The following is a 21,809-nucleotide window of genomic DNA, read 5'->3' on the forward strand; positions in this document are numbered from 1 at the left end:
TATGGGACTTGAAGGCATCTAGATGTGAGTGGAGTACATGCACCTTTAGATACATTCTTCATCCCATTGCTTTGTAGTTATTCAGAAGACCCTGTACTATATCTCTGTAATTTTCCACCCTGTGATTACCCAGGAAACTATTCACTATGTCCATGAAGCTATTCCAGGCATTTCTTTCAACAGGTCGAAGCTTTCTGATGAAGTCGTCAGCGTTAAGAAGTTTCTTCACTTGAGGGCTCACAAAAAAATCCACCCTTTATCTTAGCCTCGGATAGTTTGGGGAAAACAGTCTGGAGGTACTTGAAAGCTTCCACATTTTTATGTAATAATCTTTTCACAAATTGCTTGATGACAAGCTTAATATGCAGAGGAGGCATTAGGATATTTTACTGCTTGAGAAGGCGTTCCCACTTCATGGTTTTCTGTCCAATCTGTAACTCCGTCCTTAATGGCCTGGCCACTCAACATTCTCAAAATGTCTACCTGTATCCCTGCTATCCCAAAGGCAGAGAAAACAACGATATTTTGTGTTTACCCCTTGTAAGCCCATCAAAAATGCAATCATTTTAAAGTCACCGATTACTTCATGACGCTTCTTGTGGAGGGATATCTTGCAGGTTTTATCCAATAGGTTCCACTGCTTTAATCGCAATGTTAAAATTTCTGCATTGGATTTTGTTAGTCCTAGATTCCTGATTAAGTCATTAAACTCAGTTTGCGTGGGGAAGTGAGGTGTATTATTTGCATCCCCTGAGAGGCCTTCTTCGTGGTATATGTCGGTATCCGATTCAATACTGGTATCTAAACGTTCATCCCATACTGGCGGAAGAGGAGGAACAGAAAGTTCCTCACTGTGTGGAATGGGATGGAGAGATGATGGCAGGTTAGGATATTCAAAAATACAGGTTTTCTTACCCCTCTTGTGATGGGACAAGTCTACAACACAGAAATAGTAGTAGGATAGGTGATCCGTAGGTTATCGCCAAATTCTAGGAACGCCAAATTTCATTTTCCTGTTTTCTCCTCTATACCAGGCTTTGAGAGTGGATCTACAGCACCCGCACACAACATGTGGTGCCCATTTTTTGTCTTGGTCTCCCACAGACATACTGAAATAAGATTTGAACGCTGAGCAGAAGTTATTGCCCTCCTTTATCCTATGTTTTAGTGCCTTTGAACTAAGGAAGACGCCACACACATAGCAAAAAACTGTCTATATCATGCTTACAATGACGGGAAGATGCCATCCTTACATACTGCGACCCTCCAAAACAAAAACAAAACAGATTTTAGAATACTAGGTTGCACAGTTTTATCTGATCATGAATTTTCCTATGCTTAATTCATGTTAACCAATACATTTCATATAATTGACCACCATTACCAGAAAAATAATTACATGAAGGTAGCAATACCACATACATATTAGTTTTGACCTAATTTATCATAAACAAAACAAAAATTCACTTAAACAAAAAAAAACTTTTTTTGTTACATGGCGTTATGTAATGTATTTAAATTATATGTTTTATATATATATAAACACACACACTCGCATACATAATTGAAACAACCCCCCTCCCCTTGAGGATGCCTCTGATCAGAAAGCTGTAGACCATTCGATACGTCACTAATTTCATCCTGGAAAAGACTATTACACTTCTTTTCCTGGTTTATTTACGGCTTACTTGATTTTTCCCACTTTACCCGTAACTGTGGCCTCTGTAGAACGCGAAACTTCAGTCAATAAAATATTATTTGCGGAATAGTGCTCCTCAGCAAAGATAAACAAACATATCCGTTTTGAAAAATGAGCACAGGCAACTGCTAAAGGTTGAACAAGCTGTGAAACACACTGCTCATGCCAAAGCACCCAAGAGAATGTCTTACTTTTTCAAATAATTTAAGCTGAATTTACTATCGTTACTTATTTATTTTATCTTGATTGTTCGATGTGTGTTAACTGCACATCCATTACTTGTTTTGATGTAAAATGCAAACTTCTTTCCATAAACATCAACCACACGATGAGGATATTCTGACTTAAAAACATCATAAGCATGTAATTCATAATTGTAACCGTCACATAGCGCCAGAAATTGTATGGCTAAATGAGGGGAGGGGGCGGGAGAAAAACATGACACACAGCTGAGCCTCCAACATTTTAGTTACGACAGTGATTTTATGACGTTGTAGGGCCGTTGTTTGTGAGGAAAATATGCTGGGCGCCGAGATAACGTCTTTAATCAACCATTGACTTACCATGTGCAGGAATGGCCTTGAACCAGGAACCTACAGTAGTGAGATCGTACAGTCATGGACACTTACTTGATTGTAATAATTCACACTGAAAGTCAATGGGATTGTTACAACCCAGAAGTATCCGTGGCTATACAAGACCATGGCTCCAGTCGTCAACTCCATTTTTGTTATTTAGCGTCGCTTTTCTTCCAATTTTGGCTAAACGCGACGATGATGATGAGTTATGATATGATGAAACTGATGAAGGAACACTCACAAAGAACATCCATGCCCAGGCAGGGATTCGAATCCGGAACCCCTGAGCTAACCGCTCGGCCATGGAGGTCGGCAATAATTCTCTCCAGTAATATAATTTTGCGATCATAATACTACTAACAATAAAACAAGTTTTCCACAAATAGGCTAGTCGGGACTGGATCTACTCGACACTTAATTGAATCCGGGATAGTATGCGAAGTTCCACACAGAATAACGTAGTGAAAATGTATGTGTGTATGTGGGGGAGGGGCCTTCTTTTAATATGTAGAAAATATACGCCAATATTTTCAATGTTACATCGTATCGTTTGCTTCCAAAACAAATATTTTGAATTTAAATGCGTAGCACTTTAAACACAGCAACTACAAGTTATTGAAATAGTTAAACTTAGTCGGTTTTATAACAACTTAGTTTTTGAAGGTAAGTTTATGCTACTGAGACTTTTGTTGCTGTTTTTTGTCCGTTAGGTTATAAATTCTAAGATGAACTATAACCAGTCATTACAGAAAAATGCAGTTTCATTGGTGGAAAAACAAACAAGAAATTTCATTGTTGTTGCATGTAAATTTGGATATTCAGTTTTGGATAATAAACCTTTTCGAGCAAGGCCTTATCTTCAGGAAAATATCAACTCGGGTCAAGCTCCGGCACCTATTAACCTGTTGGGTGACATGAGTCAAGGCAAAATGGATAATAAACCTTTTCCTGCTCCTTCAAAAATAGGCTATAGTTAGGTTGGAGAGTTCAATGAACAAACCGATCTTTAACTACGCACTGGTCCTATATCAGACGTGGATATTCAGTTTTCATTCTGATTCAGAGTTTCAAATTACTAATAGAATTAAAATAGTACGCGTACGTACTTTCCAGCAGGGTTGTTAAAGGTCCAGGAATGTTAAATAGATTCAATTCCGGTCCAGGAGAGAAAATCAGCAAGCGTAAATGGGTTCTGGACCGTAAAGACCTTTTTATCTGTAAAGTATTTCAATTCGGTCCAGGAACCCTTTTTTTCGATCAATTTAAATACGGTCCAGGAACCTTTATTCCAGGATCAATTTAAATACGGTGCAGGAACAATGTTTTTGAATGAATTTAAATACGGTCCAGGAACCTTTTTCCGGGATGGATTTAAATACGGTCCGGGAACATTTTTTCCGAACCAATTTAAATTCGGTCCAGGAACATTTATTCCAGGATCAATTTAAATACGGTCCAGGAACCTTTTTTTCCCGAATCAGTTTAAATAGGGTCCGGGTTCCGTATTGAAATGAAACATTACGCAACTTGGATCGAATACGGACCTGACGATTAACAATTATCCACTTGTGAGCATGAAAGACTAATCCAGGTGCTGGCTGTCTCGAGAATCTAAGGTACAAGGTAGAAATGGGCGAAACGCAAACGCTACAGTCACGTTACCACTCTCCATATAGCCCCATTCTCTCGCGCACGTTCCTTCACTCGGTTGTAGCCGCACTGCCCTTCCCTGTTGGGATAGTATCTGCTGGAAAGAAGCAGCCTCACGTTACCTCATCGACCGGAGCAGCACGTAACGTGTTTGTTTGAACTCAATCAATATGACGCCACACTAATAGAGCCCATTGCGTTATGTACAGTAAATCTTCGACAAGGGAGCTTTTGAACCTGGCCCACGAGAGAACAACAGCATTTTGATTCATTCCCTGCGCTACGTTTTCTACAACCGCAGTGTGACATTCCAATGTAAAACGTACTCGCGGACATTTTTAGAAGGCTTCTTTTAATCGGTCAACCCTGATCCAAGAATTGTAAATAAATTCGATCCCGGACTGGGTGAGAAAATCAGCAAACGTAAATGAGTTCTAGACAGTGTATAACCATCGTGCTGCAACGCCAGGGGTCCCGGGTTTGAATCCTGGCTTGAGCATGGACGTTTGTGATGTCTATTCATCAATTTCATCATATCATCACTCATCCCCATCTTCGCAAATTAGCCAAAAGTGGCACAAGAAGCGAAGTAAAATAAATCAAATCAAAGCATCAAAAGCAAAATAGACAGTGTAAAACCTTTTCATATTTAAATCATTTCAATTCGGTCCAGGAACCTTTCTTCCGGATGAATTTAAATTCGGTCCAGGAACATTTTTTTCAGGAACAATTAAAATACGGTCCAGGAACCTTTTTTCAATGTAACAATACGCAACTTGGACTGAATTTAAATTGTGCGAGAAAAAAGGTTCCGGTCCTGCAGCGGAACCCAATAGAACCCATTAGAATTTATAGGTTCCTGCACCTTTAACAACCCTGCTTTCCAGTCCTTTGTCCGATGATAATTCACATACTTTTCCTCCGGGTATCCTTGATGTTCAGGGTTATACTTTTCGAACGAGAACATCATCTTTAAATGTGCTGCAATATTTCCTGGGTGTGAATTTCGTGAACAGAAATAATCAGCTTCCATAAAATAATTTAAGTACGACTGAAACATTTCATTGCTTCCTCCAACAGTCAAAATCAGGCCAGAGTTTGGTTTCTTTACAATTGACTCAAGCGTTAAATGTTGTTAAATTCAACTCGTTCATGTAAGAAAATATGCCGCTGAGATATGCCAGCTTGGCTACCCATTTGTTATCCTGGAAATAATGGCTTAACAATTAGAAGCAGCTCAACTTCCTTTCGCAGTTCATATAACCTATAAATATACCGCGGGACAATCAACGAACTTCCAAATTCAAAAGAAGATTTTGATGATCAGAGCCCATTTCATCGCATAATGCTTTTAATAGTCTTGTGCTTAAAGCACTGTTTTTGTATCATTAATAATTTTAATAGATTGAGACAGGACTTCATTAAGCACAGATGCCATTTTCCTACAATGAACTGTTAACTGTAGGAGAAGCTAAGACGAAAATTCCTAGTCTTTTCTTCTGGTTCAGTGACGATTCCTCCGTGTATGAAGTGAGGAACTTCCTACAGTTCATTTATACTTGCTTCCAGTTCTCTTCCTTTTTAGGAGTTTAATAATAATGCGCGTTATAAAATAATGAGAGCAATGCACGTACAATTGCCTAGGTTAGCTACTGTCAAGAGTTGACAGCTGTCACTCGCTACAGCCGCAGCCCAAAGACGATGGACTCCCAGGCTTTGCTCCGCCTGAGGAACCTCGCTGGTAGCACTACAAACAGATGAGGAGCGGAAAGGGGGCAGGGGGAAGATCGCGGTTTTAGAGTATCCAGCGAGGAAGCATCGAGAGTTTCCTCAATCAGTGATACCAACCCCAGAAAAATGGAACTAAACATGGCACAGTTTGATCTTTGTTGGCAACTAGCACCCTGCTTCTCGCACAATGGTAAAATCTAGCACAATCTACAAAGTAAGTATCTGGGAGAGGGAAATCTAATTCAAAGTAATATGTTTTCAGGAAATAAAAATAAAATTATGTCCAAATCTAATTTCTAGTTCACCAACGGACATGTTTCAAATAAAAGGGATTATATGCCTGCCTACACAGCGACAAGCTTTGTACAACCATGCCACGATCCATCCTCTATCATTTCTTTATCCTGCCCGATAAAGACAAAGCAAGGGCTCCTTGCATGGGCCTGCAGCTAACATTCTAAATACAATGGATAGTACGTACGTACAAGGGATACGCGTGACTGTAATTGAATGTACTAGGGTCGTTCAAGGTTGACCGGGACTTTTATTTCTGCAGAGGAAATAGGTAGCAGAAGAAACACCAAACTATGTCAGTTTTTCAAAGTATTCTCCGTGCGCGCCGAGGCACCGTTGCCATCGTTCTGGCAGCTCCCGAATTCCTTTGGCGTAGAAAGAACTTGGTTGTTGTCGTAGCCACTGGAGGACATCGCTCCGCAGTGCTTCGTCTGTCGTGAATTTCTTCCCTCCCAGATGGTCTTTAAGGGGTGCAATCAAATGATAATCACTGGGGGCTAAATCCGGACTGTAGTGGGGGATGGGGCAGAACTTCCCAGCGCATGTCGGCCAGAGTTGTTGTTGTCACATTGGCCGTGTGAGGGCGGGCATTGTCATGGAGAAGAATGACATTTCCAGACAACATCTCAGGTCTTTTCTTGCGAATGGACTTTCGTACAGCACCACTCAACAATGTGGAGTAATACTGGGCATTAATCGTGCTCCCTTTGTCCAGAAAATCCACATGGATAACGCCCTTCATGTCCCAGAAGACACTTGCCATGATCTTTCCAGCGGACGGCTGCCTTTTTCTTTTCTTGGGGGGCGGGGAACCTTTATGCCGCCAGTCCATGCTGCGTCTTTTGGTCTCTGGGGTTGAATTGTGCAACCATGTTTCATCACACGTGATGATGGATTGCAACAATTCATCACCTTCTGCTCGAAACCGATTCAGAAGCTGTTCACAGACCGTCCTGCGTGTCCACTTCTGATCGAATGTCAGCTGACGGGGAACCCACCTTGCACCGATTTTGCGGAAGCGTAAGTGGTCGTGAATGATTGTCTCAACACTCCCGACACTGATATTCACCTCGGCAGCAATATCCCGCACTGTTACTCGCCGGTTCTCAAGAATCATTTGCTCAACACGTGCGATATTCACTGGTGTGACTGCAGTGGGGCGAATGTGTCCATGCGCTTCATTTGTCACCAGCTCCCGTCCTTCGCGAAACTGCTCACACCATTCGTACACTCTTGTCCGCGACATCGTTTGTTCACCATACTGTGCTTGCAATCGTCTGAAAATCTCAGCTGGTTTCACTTTCTCCTTCACGAGAAATTTGATTACACACCGCTGCTCCACAGCCACTGACACACTGCTTGCCGCCATGTTCGCTGCAACTGCTGCGCATGCGCGAAATACGTCATGCCGGGCGCTAGTTACTCGCGAAGGAATACATTACGTCACCCGCACGTTTCATCATGATCCGGCTATTCATCGATTTTTTACGTACGAAAATCCCGGTCAACCTTGAACGACCCTTGCATTTTTCAAACCGTCCTCGGATTACCGTAACTTCTTCCTACACCTAAAAAAAAGCCATGAGTCGCCACTGTTCTGGACCTCTTATGGATATAAAATGCTTAAGGGTTTGGATACATTATCTGAAATACTCACCTTTACACCACAAGACTTCAACTTAAAATTGCCAATGATTTTTTTTTTCATATTTATCAAATCTAGGATTGGAACTATGGTATCTTTTTACAGCGTGTACATAGGAGAATCACACACAGACAGACAGACTCGTAATGCTTTGGATATTTCGTGATATCTTAAATTCTGATTTTTTCATGGTCACAGACTGAGTGCATAATAAAGTTTCTTCTTTTAGCAGTTTTTGAATGAGCTCAGACATATAAACATGCAACTAAGCATACCATTGAAACAATGTCGAATGTCTTGTAGAGCTTTTAATTACAGTTGCATTTTACCCCAATTAAAAAACAAGAATAGTATAAAAACTTTATTAAGTCTGCTGATCCAGGCTACAATTACCAGGATATTATTATGTTCGTAACAGTAAAAAGAAATTTCAAAATGATTACACATGAGATCTCGAGACACATGAAATTAGTCATGAAATGTATAATTCAAGGAGCATTTGGAGTCTCAGGAGTCGGTTTCCGAACCTGAGTCGGATTCGCACTGTGGCTGTCCCTCGCTGCACTGTGGGCATCCTGTCTTGCAGCCTCTTTTTGGTTTATCGCACCAGCTTCTGCTGCAGATCTTCTTCCTCGGGCATCGTGGTTTCCTTTTGCAAGGCTGCTTCTTTCTGCACGCTCTCTTCTTCTGGCACGATGGACATTCTTGTTCCCCGCCGGAAGATTCTTCCTCGGCGTCATCATCTGGCTTGATGGTGTAACGACGGTTTTGAAGCTGCAGTCTCTTTTGTTCCACCAGAGAGTCGAGAACGGCGTGCAGCTCCTCGCCGGACACGTTAACCCCTTCCTTCTGCAGGTGTTTCTTGATATCTGTCATGGTGCACCCTCGGACACCACCTCCTTGCACCAGCTCGACGATGGCGTCGTGAACGTCGTCCGAGGTGTAATCGGATCCGGAGTCCTCCTCGCCGCTGCTGGACACCTCGCTGTCGGATGCGCACCTTGCGCACGGTTTCGGACAGGTCGGGCACGGTTTCGCACATGGCTTTGGGCATGGTTTCGGACACCGTTTAGGACACGGTTTCTTGCATTTTGGTGGGCACGACCTTCGACGTTGGCACCTCTTTCGCTTCTTTGCTTGGCAGGATGGGCAGTCATGAGGTGCATCTACCCTTTCGGCTTCTGATAGATAGAATCTGTCGCCGTTTGTTTGCAGAGATCCGGTGCTCACTAGATTCTCGAGAACCTTCTCCACGATATCATCGGATATGGCGGAATCTCCCTGTTGCTGGATGTAGTGCTTAATATCTTCTCTGGTGCATCCTTTCTGTGTAAGTTCCTCAATGGCATCCAAGATTACTTTCTTCACAGCCTCCTCGGTATTAGACGACTCCATCTTCTAATTATGGAAATTTTTTTTCACTTAAAATTTCTAGTCGAGAGTTGCAAATTAGCATACGGAAAATTTTGTGTCAAAAACGAAAATGTTTAGTTGAGTTACCTGGTAACCAAAATTAAACTATTGGCAAGACTGGACATTCTGAACATTGTTAACCCATTCTTGTTTAGATGGTGCCTAGTAGCTTTAGGAAAAGCTTATGTTCATTTTTGTCGTATTCCAAAGGAATTATAGCTGGATGTATTTTAACAACACAGGTTCGCATCTTACAAGGTAATCATAACGAGCGAATTTATCTGCACTAAAGGGCCAAAATATGCATTAAAAACAGGCAAAATATGCACTATAATATTTTAAAATGTGTCCTAAAGGTGAGTATTATGGTCCATATATGCATTATAACCGCACCAATACCCCCTCCCTCTCCTTCCGGCATTCCACTGCCAACGTTCTTCTAAAATTGAAGGAATTCCCGTTTGTAGATCCATATTTCCAGTGTAGCTAGCTAATATAACGGCTCAATATCAAGAATGAAAAAATATTGAATTTCTGTCATTTGTATCTTTTACAGATAATGTCTGTTTACAAAGCACTAAATGATGACTATTTGCTGGGGCTTATTTTAGGTTTTTGTACCAAAGAACAGGATCATCATGCATTGATGTTTAACAGCTAATCAGACACTCTGTTCAGAAAGTGTGTCCACTTACTATCCAAAGTAAAATTATTTTAAAATAATATATATTTCACAACCACATGCAAACAATTTTTGTAGTTATCCCTAAAAAAAATTGTGACCCACTACCCCCCCCCCCCGCACGTTTTATGTGATTCCACTACACACCAATTTTAGGTAATTTTTCTTCTAAATGAGCCCCTTAAAATTACATCTGCCTCGTAACTAGAATTGACATCTGGTAGAGGGGAAAAGTAACGGGATATCACTATTTTGCCGAAATTCTGCAGTAGAAACTAAATATAATAATTATGATTTGTGCACGTGTAGGCTATGAATACACTATTTTTACTCATGTAGTATTTTTCATTAAATTACTATTATTGTTATTATTAATTTATAGTTTTACCTTACAACATTTTAACGTTCATTTTTTAACATGTGGTAAACATGTGTTTAACGGTTTGTGTAATACAGATAATATGGTAAGTATTAATATAGGCCAACTTGTTTTATGGCTTGATTTAATAAGGTACCTTGTGTAGGTGTGTTGTATTTTAGATTTAAATGCAACTTTCAATGTTGTATAAACGATTAACTGTTGTCATTTACGCATAAATAATTTAATAGCTTCGTTCACTCGGAATGTTTAGTGTCAAGATGTCGGATAAGTCGGCGATGGCTTCATCACTTAATTTCCCAGAAAAGTAGCAGAAATGGCACATCGAGTTCGGAGAAATAAGTCAGTGTCAGATCATTGTATAAAACTTTTTTTTTTAATAATAGCTGTCCACGTACTTACGAATGAATGCGGACTTTTTCTTCAATGTGCTGGTGATTTTCCTTTCCTTTTGTACATCCTGAAGATCTCTCTGAAGGCTTCAGGTGGATGAATCATCTGTTGCTTCAGAAATACCTTCAATAAGTGATTTCTTAACACCACAATTAAACAAAGTCAAAGTCCCTTGTCTCTTATTCGGATTTCAACATTTAAATTTCTAGTACCGTTGCTTTTTAAAAAAATCACGGCGCTCGAGTTTCGAAACAAGCACACGCTGCAACGCAAGCTTGCGAAGAAACAATTTTGATTCACTGGCGTATAGAGAGGGGGATCTGATGGGGGCTACAGCCCCCTCCGAAATTTTTGAGAAAATCAACATTTTCAAATAAAGAAACAGTGAAAAACTCGGGAAAAACCTAAATTCTAAACGCATATTTCTGAGAGTGAACATTTCTAAATATACTAAATATTTTATTGTGTATTCCCGCCCCCTAGAAAGCAGCTATGTACTATCAACCTTTACAATTCCAGCCCCTCCCGAAAAAAATCTTGCGTACACCACTGAGTAGATTTGAGAACAGATACAGAATGCCCTGGTTTCAGTTTCTATGGGAAAGCTTTATTTATATACTTCCTTGCTGATTGACATTTGCAACACAGATATTGTTTTGTTCAGATTTGAGAACATAGGATACGCTGTATCACTGTACGCTGCTTACAGTCGGGAACATGCAGTGATGACTAGGGGCCGGATTTTTGTACATTTGCATGTTTTTTTTTTCCTTGTGGAAAATTCATGTGCTTTAAACGGATTCATTCGTTTCACTTAACTTGGAACGCTCTGGCAAAGTTTCATAGTTCCTATATATGGATATTTGAAGTGTTAGTTAATATTTGAGCTTAATGTGCACATTACTTGCATATATTGGAAATAGTTTAATGCAGCGTTTATTTCAAGTTTGCCTCTTTATTTTTATTGTCCTTTGTGTCAAGTGTAACTTATATCGCCCCAGTTTGAGTTAAAGTCAAACTGGAAACTACAATTGTTGCAAAGATCAAGGAAACCACCCTCCCACCAATCACAATCATAAAAAAACAATTTACAGTTCCAGTGATAACAGCAGGGTTGTTGGTTAGATTTTGATTCTCTCTTCGTAAATATGTGTGTGTGCCTACTTGTTTCAGGATAGATAAAGGGGGTGTTTCTCAATATGGTAGCAACTGTTTATCCTTCGGGGGAATGCTACACGTTTATGTTTATGCTTCCACCTCCCCTCCCGACCTGGAGATATTCAAAATACTACATTGTGTGTGCTATGCTTCATCCACTGTAAAATCGAAGTAAATGTAAACAAGGGCATGTGACTTGGGGTGAAGTTCTGACTTTATTTTCATACTTCTGACGTCTGCTTGTTTGTAGATAAACCAAGTGCGATTTCGCAAGTAATGGAGTGCATTTTTACTAGCGTATGATTCTGTTATTTGGGATAAAGGCTTTGTAAACAGTGTTTATCAACAAAAAAACATTTATATTAGCCAAATACGCTGGAAACATAGGTCTATAGGCGTGAATTGCTCCAAATCTTGGAATTATGTGGACAGTGGCATGTCCCCCGCGAAGTGAGAGGGTATTAGTGCAGTAATAAATCACATGTACATCGTAATACAATTCTTTTTTATGAAACCATTTTAAAATTTATAGTGCATATTTTGTCTGTTCTTAATGCATATTTTTGGACTTTTTAGTGCATATAAATTCGCCCCAAGTGATGACTTTGGCGATAATAATATGTTTTTCTCACAACTTTAAGGGTAAAAAGCTTCCTCATTCTTTTATCATAGAAGAATATGTTATTAAAGATTTTACAAGAATATTTCCTTCCTTGCAAAAATGTAGACACGTATCTATTTTGTTACGAGATGCTTGGAAAAAATAATAACCGAGTAACAGTTTCATAGTTATCATTTATTCCAAAAACTATCACGATCCGATTGCTTTGGCGTGGGCACACTTTGAGAGCGATTAGCCGAAACTAGATACAGAAAACGATGCTAAATAATAAATTTACTTCTAGTAGTAATTATAAAAAGAGTTGCTAACTTTTAATATGGAAACTGAAAAAAAGCACATGTGTATTTCTATTTTATATTAATTAGTGTTGTTCATTTACTTTTAAGGGACGGCGCGAACGCAGTCCCTACTACCAAAAATTACGCGCCCGAGATATCCACGTTTGGGATATTCGCGGGGGTCAGCCCAAGCGAAGTGCAATGCAAGAGCCTCACCCCGGGGGAACCGCCTTGCTGATCACGGTAGCCCCTACGCCAGGTAAGTATGCGTTGCACAACAAATTTCTTACCCCAATCAAATTTTCTGTTCAAATCGCCATCGGGAGTTGGCACAGAGTTTAATATAGTAATTAAATGTATGCCTTCACTTCCTCTAATGTGTACATATGTTTGAGATAGTATTAAAGTACAATTCATTTGTACAGGAATTAGGCAAATATTAGACGATTAGTGGATATTTACTGCTGTGAATATTATCATTTATATGTGCTACCATCTAGCGGTACAATTTGAAACACCGTTATGCTCGTCCGTAGTCCGCTGTGGTTCGCCAAAGCCATCCAAAGCGCAGCGTTGGAAGTGCTATGAGTGGAAATCCATAGCTGCATTCCTGCGAGATGCTTGTCCGAATTTTGGTGGGAGCAAAGGCGGTTTATCGAAAGTAGTTGTGGGGGATGCGTAAGGCCCTCTCTGAAACCCAAGAGGGGGCGCCGTGGGCTAATTTCGCCGAGACACTTATTTTTATATGTTCTTATATATTGATGTGCCATTTAAGTTACATGCAAGGGCGCAGTAAAGGGGGAGGAGTACAGGTGCGGATCCACGGAGAGGGCGATAGGGGCGATGGCCCCTCCCAACTATGCCTAATGTTTTTGAAGGCTCAAACGTTCTTTTATCACCATGTTCAATGGCGAGTAAATGTTTATCAATGATTGATTTAAATCAACTTTATCCTCAGATAGGTCAATCGCAACTGGATCTACAGTTCAAATTTGGATCCTAAGAACGGTGCAATGTGCCTCTAAATGGGATCGAGACCCCTACAGAGAATATCTCTACCCCCTGATTGCCCATCCAAACAAGTTCAAGAAATAAATATTTACGCTCCCGAAAAATACGCATGTTCAATAAATCAGTATACAACTACTCCAGTTGTTACTAACATTTTTTTTTTTTCATTTTACACAACATGAACCATCTATTTCAGCCCTGGGCACCTATTTTTGTGAAACAATACTCTAATCTCTAGAACATGGAAGTCAGCTTGTTTCCTTTTTACATATGGAAGTCAGCTTGTTTCCTTTTTACAGTACGATAAACTGTTTACATAAAACAGTGCAACTGTAGGTTAGGAAAGGTCGGTGAGGTGGAAGTACCCGACTGAAATTCGCCCCTCCCAACTGTATTTTCTGGATCCGCCACTGGGAGGAGGGGACAACCGTACCTCCTTCCGAGGACCCTGAAAATGTTTTGGTGGGCGACAGGACATATTGATAAATGATGATATTTTCTGGCGACGTCACTGTGGAAAGCTAGGGAGGAGCAGGAAGTTTGTACCCCAAGCTGGGAAACAACCATGGTTATATTTCGATGAAGGCCCAACCCCAGGGGGGTAGGTCTGGAGCCCTCCCCTCGAAAGACAAAGAATAAATAATTAAAAATAATAAAATAACTAAATTTAATTCATAAAAATGTAATTGTTTGATTGAGGGTTATTTATTTGCACAGAAGTTATTGGAAGGCAATAATAATATTGCCAACATACGACTTTGACAGTACCGAAGATGATTTATGCAAGATCTATAACTATGCATAAAATATTACCAGAACCTTTACTTTTCGTTAACTGCATCTAACATCCTTTTCTATATTCAATAAATATTCAATTCTTTATCTATTTGGATGCCTCCCCGATGGCGCAGTGGTAGCGTCGTTGCCTAGGGGTCCCGGGTTCGATACCCGGTGGAGGCACATAGTGGTTCGGATCCCACTTTAAACTGTAGGTCCAGTCCCGATTAGCCTTACTGTGCATAAAGTGGATTTAAAACACTAACTCAACTCATTTATTTATTTGATATTAATTTCCTTGTCAGGGCTGCTTTTTTTTGGTGAGTTTTCTTTATACACATTTTGCCGAACTTAAATATACGAAAACTACGATAAATGAATACGTGCTGTTATATCACTATACTTATACCGCCTTTTAACCTATTCATGTAATAAAAATATATTAATTAATTTGAATAAGTAATACTATTTTAATTAATTTAACAATTATAATAATTTAAACATTATTATTATTATGAGGCACATGATTCTGACCCCTCTCCAAATAACCATATTTCCAGATACGTATCTGACCCTCAAAATTACGTCCAAGTTATGTCCATGCTTTTGAACTCTTAATACAAATTCATATAGACCTACTTCAATTGTAAATTTTGGTGATTCAAAATATTCCTCCTTATACAATTTGTTTTTTTTTCTTAAAAGATAACACATCCTTCGATAATCCGTGCACAGTTCTCATTGAGCCCTAAAAAGGGTTGTTCACTTCAATTTCAATCGACAAAGGGCGAAAACAATCTCCTCCACCTCGAGTGGTGATTTGTATTTTCCTTTAACCGAGTGTTGATTAAACGAAATTGATGAACGGACAGTCACAAAGAACAGAAAAAAAGGAGGGAACCTCCAAAATATGCCCCCCTCCACCCATACTTTCGGAGGTATGCACTTATGCCCCAGTACCTGAAAATTAAGCCGGGGCGTCGTTCCGCGACTTTTTTTTTATGGATTCCCCCGATTTTCTTTGATTTATCCTTATTTTCTTTTTCTTTGTTTACAGTCATTCACTGTGACATTGACATGAATGCCCCAGTGCGAAGAACCAAATTTGTTCGGTTTTTCCTGAACAAAGTTGGTTTTACAGCATAGTCACAAAGAACGCCCATCACCTGGGCAGGATTAAGACGAAATTGGGCCTAATGCTTTACTAGAAGTTGACGAGCTGTATCTTTGCGGGTGGCCTTGGCTACTCCGCGCAGAGTGTGAGAGAGATACGTTTATGTAGTTGCCACCTACTCGCCCTTTGGGTGGTCGACAGCAAGGACAGAACGCAAGGATAATGACGCGCAGCCGGTAGATCCTCCCCCTTGCTACTGCGCAGCCAGGTTTGGGCAGGGTTCACCCGCAAAGATACAGCTCGTCAACTTTTTTCTAAGTCAACTGTTTAACGTAAAATTGATAACATTAACTTGAAATCTTCGGTGAACAATAAACACAACGGCGTCAAAGTTACGTCACAGCGCAAAGAATAATAGTAAGTGTATAATAAGTAACGCTGTGTCTAGGCGTCCGAAATTGGGGCTCCAAATTTCATTCTAAGATTTATTTTCAGGTTAATATAGCAAAAGAAAACTGTTCAGCTTTCGGAAAATTCTCGTCTGTTTTCATCTGGGCCTGTTTCAGGAATGGGCCTAATGCTGCAGCATCTCTCGGCCGTAGCCGGCCGGCATTTCTTCGCTCGGCGTAATGAGTTTCTTCCAGCACTTTCTATGCTGTGCTGCCACCTTTTGTTCATTGTGCGAATTTCTTCCCTCTGGAGCAGTGTTGCCACCGATGTTTCCATCTCCCGTAGAAAAGCGCTGATTTTTTTCTCATTTTTTTTTCAGAAAAGTCTCGACCCTTCAAATAAAACCCTTCAAGAATACGTTTGGCGTGTTAATCCGTCACTGTCCATCACCAGGGTGAGATTCGAACTCTCAAACTTCGGTGGACAGATCGAAAGTCGACCACTTAAGGTCTCACTTGGAGCACTGCATATTGTAGGAATTTCAGGGTGTTTCCATAAGAATCACCATATTCTCAAGAACAAACAAGTTCAGTGTTGAAGTATCGATTCGTATTTTCATAAACCCACTGGGGTCAAGTTGTTTTTCCTGGAGATTTATATTTCTTTGCCTTACCAGTTTCCCCCTTTATACTTACCGTCCGCTTGCAAGGGCGGTACACGAGTAGAAAACTCATTGTATTGTAGGTCCTTCCTCAGTAATCCATTGAACTGGTCATACGACATTAGACTTGCTACTGTCTGGATTGGCAATGAGAATTTTTTGAACGGCGAATGGGCGCGCTTTGATCGACTATATTGAAATGTTATTGCTGTGGCTAGTATGGTAGAATTCTTGATATGAATTCTTAATGAAGCATTTTTAATAATAGAGAAGAATATAATGCGACTCTTGAGGTTGCTTCCATTAGTTTTCTAATAAGCATGTGAGTAGCTAACGAAGAGCTACATTCTTTCAGTTCAATCTCGAGCATTGTCGTCTCGAAAATGTTTCTGAGCACAGGACAGTAAGTAATTCTTGCTAATAATATTGATATTATATCACCATGCAAACAAAATCATTGCGAGCTAAATATTTTTTTGTTTAATTATAAGTAGGTGTTTACCTGGTATCTTCTCATCTATAGATAACCTAGTGAAAATTAATTTTAGGTTATCAATGAGGAGAAGGGAGCAACCCGTTTGTATTTTTTACAATCTTATTTTTGTTATTTAGCGTTACTTTCTTTTACACTTTTGGCTAATCACGACTATAAGAATGGATGATGATATGATGAAATTGATGAAGGGACACTCACAGAGAACACCCGTGCCAAGACTGGGATTCAAACCCGCGACCCCTTGCGTGGTAGCGCGCTATGCTAACCACTCCGCCACGGAGGTCTGCAACCCGTTTGTAGTTCATGTACGAAACTTGTTATGAGAGTTAAATGGTCTTCAGAAAAGGTAATTGCAACAGTAACTGAGATACTTTTGAAATTAATTATTGTAACCGAGTTACTTTCGCAGCCCAGCATAACTCTAAATGGGTTGCTTTTTAAAAAGTAACTTTCCAACACTAATTATGTAGAACGGAAGTCCAGGAATTTTTTTGTTCATTTAATTTGTGTCCTGCATGAATAATTACAGTTGACGTAAAACAGTATTCTTTACGCGAAGCATTAAAAAGCTTGTTGTTATTTGCTGCCATCTCTCGGCCGTAGCCGGAATTTCTTCGCTCGGCGTAACGCATTTCTTCCAGCACTTTCTATGCTGTGCTGCCACCTTTTGTTCATTGTGCGAATTTCTTCCCTCTGGAGCAGTGTTGCCACCGATGTTTCCATCTGCCGTAGAAAAGCGCTGATTTTTAATTATTTATTTTTTTCAGAAAAGTCTCGACCCTTCAAATATTATGATACGTTTGGCGTGTTTTGGTATTTTTCTGTCAAAAATATTTATTTCAAATACAACATGTTTTACACATATTTCGATTATTAAAGAGATTTCAATCGTTTCTTATATCTTCATCTTTTTTCTTCATTAAACTTCAAACAAAAAAAAAATGAACTTTAATTGCTCAAAAAAAGCAGTTGATAGCCATTTGTGATTTCATTTGTTGCACAAATATTAAATTTACTGGAGCTATAGCAAGGAAGGGACGAACACGACCGTTGGATTGATAAGAGGACGCCTAAAGAGCGATAAAGAAAAAAAATGGATAAGAGTAGCTACAGGACATAGCGTTTTAGAAAGCATTGCAGCCCTGATAATTTAATATTGTTATGGAATGTCGGTTTGCAATGAAATAGCTTTTGTAAAATGTTTGCTGTTAGCTCCGCTCACAGTTTAAACATTTCTATGAAAGTCACAGGTATAAATTTATGACTTGATAGCAGTTTATACACGATTTGTTAATGACGATGCGATATGCAATATGCAAGGCAGCAAGTAATGTAGGGGTGCAGTGACGTGCCAAAGGGAGAGGGGATTGGTTGGGTCATAACCCCCCTTTGGCCCAGTATTCCTAATAAAAAATAACGTAAAAGGCAAGAAAATATGGCAAAATGAGGACTGACTATCAAAAAAAAAGTACATGTAATCCCCCTCTTTCTAAAATCCTGGGGACGCCACTGTAGGGCCGTGTAAAAATCAGAAGCGGTTAAAATCGAAAATACATATCATCAATGTTTTGATAAAATGATTATGTGTGTGTGTAATATATTCTTATTAATTAGAATGTCAATTATAAAATAATTCCTCGTCGTGCGTTATGTAATATTTTAAGCACAGGCATATTTTTTTCAATGTTTTAGTAAAAAGTGTTACTATATTAATGACTATCCCTTATTAATTGAACTCGATATACTGCATAGCAATGTATTGTAAATTACCAAACGACATATTAACCGACAGACATAAGTAAAGTCAAACACGAAGTTCTAACTTCCTGTCGCAGGACAATTTTGTGTTAATGAGTGAGCTTTTCTAAATTTGAGGAAAGCGCGTAGCTATTTAAGGAACAATTGATTTAATATATGCAAGGGGTCACTTACGGGTTCGCATAGATTCTGTTTGCTCCTGTTTATTAAAAAAGAGACGTAATCGAAGATGATGATAACAATCCGGTGTAGCCACGGTTCTGCATTGAGACCAATCTTGAAAAATAGAAACTGAAATTCTCTCATTACCTATTTTCCTTGACCCCCTACAAATAGATACCAAGCACAATAAGTCTCTTAACTGGTTAAACTGAATAACGAAAAAAACTACTTGTCCGTGGTTTTGAATATAAAGAATAAAAACTTATATAATTTCTGATTTAAGAATGGCTACTCAAATTATTATATTTACATTTCAACGTAATAAATTAGCACAGACCTTTGTACGAGCATAAGTGTAATACCATAATACTGTAGTGATTCATCTTCATGACTACATGAAGATGGATCAGTATTTTGGCTACCTCTGTGGCAATGGGTACGGAACACTACATCTGTCTTCTCATGCCATTGGCTTTCATTGTGAAAAATCTAAAATAACTCTCTGTAATAACTTCATATACATATTCAATATGTATTTGATATAAGAGTGTTAGTACATACGTACGTTTTATGTAGTAGCGCAGTTTAGTATTAAAAAAATATATACATAGTAAGTTGTGTTTCACTTTTTTAACATTTTCTTTCAAAGCAAAAAAATATGCTATTTTCTTAGCTTAGGCAAAAAATGTAGAATTCATAACATCCCAATATTACTAAGCTGCCGGCAGTCGATGGTTATAAAGCCTTCGTCGCTGTCTGAAAATGAGAACAACATAATTGCAATATCGTAAATAACAACAACTGAGTACTCACATTGTAAAAAAGGATGTCCTGTTTTTCACATGGAAATAAAATAATATCCTGCGCTTAACAACGGTGTTCCCTGTTCACAGATTTACGCCATACTGATTGTTTTTTTTTACTCCACGAAGGTCAGCGTATAAGAAAGTTGGCTCCTAACAACTTATTTCCGTAAATATTTGCTCAACTCTTTCCACTCTAATGGCCAGCAACGAGGAAATGATTATATAAAAAGTTTCACGGCTATCGTTGTTGTGGAGCAATTATTGGTACGTCTTGAAACTCCGGCATGAAAAGAGCCATCGGATGCACAGATCAAATAACAATGCAGTTACTAATTCAATTTACTTGGGAAATTGCAAAGTATACCGTATTTCACTGCATAATCGTCACGCTCTGTTTTTTCTACCCAAAAATTGGTTTATAACTTTGAGCCGATATCACTTTGAACCGACACCGATGCCGATATTCTCACCGATTCTCATCGATACCGATGCTTCAAAATCGTAATAATTAAGAGTTGTTCAAAATATTGATTCATTAGCTTGTAAGTAAATCCACTGTAATTTAATTACTCTGCATCAATTAACAAAGATCTTTGCTTTAAAATGTTCAAGACAGTGGCGGCGATTGGGTTCCAAAACCGTTGGGGGGCAAGGTGCCAAAACTGGGGGGGGGGAGGCAAAGACAGTTTCTTTCCCTGTGTAGATAAGGTTTAGAATAGTGCGGAGGCAAAAGTGGCGCCACTGGTTCAAGAATTACATCAAGGTGACACGTTCTTGAAATTACTTCACGCTTCGTATTATTATACTATTAATATTAACTTAATAATGAGAGTGAACGATGAGACTCGGTGAAGTACACAGACTCCTCTCAGGTACAGGGATAGTGTTAGCAAATACAATATTCACAGCACAGAGAAATAAAACCACATTACTGCAGTATGTATAAACTGAAAGGTTTTATTCTTTATTTATTGCAATTATAATGCAAATATACTTGAGACGAAGGCGAGGATTTCGCTTTGTCGATGAATTGACTCAATTAAAACGCATAAACTCAATGCGTGGCTATCGGCATGCCTATGATCACATAGACCTAGCTTGCGCCCCGAACTACCACACCAAGAGATATGCAATGATAACTGAGCCAATATTTGCTCTTTAGCCTTTTATTTCCAAATTAATCTTTAGGCTAACTTTATTATTTGACGTAGAATGGTTGCAGTATTGTGCATATCATCAATGCATGGCTATCGGCGTACCTATGATCACATAGGCCTAGCTTGCGCCCCGAACTACCATACCAAGATGTATGCACAACATCGAGGAGTTCTTTTTAATTTTAAAAGATTCGTCGATCCGTGGCGAAAAAGTGTGATGAGATCTTACGCGATATCCTCGCTTTTATACTCTTTTCGAGAACACAGATTAAAGTACAGATGAATCACTCACTATCTACAAAAGGATACTATCAACAAAACTGACATCTATACATCTTTAGAAATACAAATTCGTATAGTGCACTCTTGCAAACATGAAGATACATTAAACTACTCATAACAGAGCATAAAATACAATAAACATTAAACAAAAGATATACATTACAAACAAGGTGCATTATTACATATAATAACAAAGAAATTACGCTTTCTTTTACAAAAATAAATACTTTAGTGACATATCTTCTACTGGTGACGTCACATAAAAATATGGATCATATCAAAGGTATTAAATTTCATGTTATGTTATCACAAATGTCAGTCCTTTTACACATAACTGGCGCAAATGAAAAGAAACTTCGATTTTTCATAATTTCCAGGATAATGAGACTCCATAAAAGTATCTCGATATTTGTGGAGTATCGGCCGGTATCGGTAAATAAATTCCAACCGATATTTTCCGATACACCGGCATCGATATCGGTTCAGCTCTATTTATAATCATAGCGTAATCGTCGCATCAGCGCGTCAGATAACGAAACCAATTATATCGGCGCAGAATCTTCTGACACTGAAGATTACATTTTGTAAGTCCGTACTTCGAAACACTGTAGGAAATTTTCTGAAGTGTAATATTTCGACTATAATAAAAATAGATAACAAATAAGGCGATAAA

The 21,809-nt window shown here is 39.0% G+C and overlaps 1 protein-coding gene and 1 non-coding gene across 2 annotated transcripts in view; both read right to left on the minus strand.

Moving 5' to 3' along the window:
* The window catches only part of LOC145994734 (uncharacterized), a 230,918-nt gene that overhangs the window by 155,638 nt on the left and 53,471 nt on the right, over positions 1-21,809 (minus strand). The window lies entirely within an intron of this gene.
* Positions 12,628-12,789, minus strand: LOC145995408 (U1 spliceosomal RNA). The gene has a single exon (XR_014442463.1). It is a non-coding gene; the product is annotated as a U1 spliceosomal RNA (small nuclear RNA).

The sequence above is a fragment of the Lepisma saccharinum genome, chromosome 11 (genome assembly GCF_977018435.1).
Source record: "Lepisma saccharinum chromosome 11, izLepSacc3.1, whole genome shotgun sequence".
Taxonomy (NCBI): domain Eukaryota; kingdom Metazoa; phylum Arthropoda; class Insecta; order Zygentoma; family Lepismatidae; genus Lepisma; species Lepisma saccharinum.